The following is an 896-nucleotide window of genomic DNA, read 5'->3' as shown; positions in this document are numbered from 1 at the left end:
TTTTATTCATCCCACGGCTCTCAAAATACTGGGGCATTTTTCTGATGCGTAATGAAAGGCTGTTAATTAGCTCACCCCCACACAACACGGCTGTAACCTCAATGGCCTCCTCTAAAATGAAAATACAAATAAAAAAAGATAAATAAATAAATCAAACTTTTCTAGAACCAATGAAAAGCTACCTAATTAACTTTCCTGCATCACTGATCAATTTCACGACCTGAGCTACCAAGCCAACCACCACCACCACCACCACCACCACCACTTAACATCCCTGTCTTAACTCATCATAATCCATCTCATAACTGGATGCTCCCTCATGTGTCCTCACTGCACAAGACTTTCTACTTTCTCTCACCATATTCTGTCCACTTTTTCACTGCTATGGTTGCCTTTAAGTAACACTCAAAGCAATGGGCATGTAGAGAACAGGATTAAGAGGTTCAATTTCCATTTTCTATGCGACAAAATTAATTAATGTACTCTAATACAAAAATATATGTCTGTTATGCTAAGGGATTATGGGAAAAAATGGCTAATACTGTAAGGGTCAACCAGTACTCTCAATCTTCCTCCCTTTCACTGGCAAACTCTGAAAACTCTCTGGTCATGAAGTGAACTGTTTCGGAATTGGTGCCTTGGCTTCATTACCAAAAAAATTCAACTTATTTAGAATCAAGCAGGAATAAAGGAGTAAAGTTAATTTGGCTAGGCTCTAAGGAGAACTATAGTGGCCCTTGAGGGTGCTGGTGGTTCTGGCCGGGAGTCACACAAGCCACAATGACTGACATGCGGCCCACTCATCTTGCGGCCTACAGAACGCATGGCCTGGATTCTGCATGACCTAAACAGCAAAATTTCATGATGGCACAATGAAGTTTTAAGTTAGGCCATAT

This window comes from Scylla paramamosain, unplaced genomic scaffold (assembly GCF_035594125.1).
Source record: "Scylla paramamosain isolate STU-SP2022 unplaced genomic scaffold, ASM3559412v1 Contig18, whole genome shotgun sequence".
Taxonomy (NCBI): domain Eukaryota; kingdom Metazoa; phylum Arthropoda; class Malacostraca; order Decapoda; family Portunidae; genus Scylla; species Scylla paramamosain.
This window is presented reverse-complemented; position numbering follows the sequence as displayed.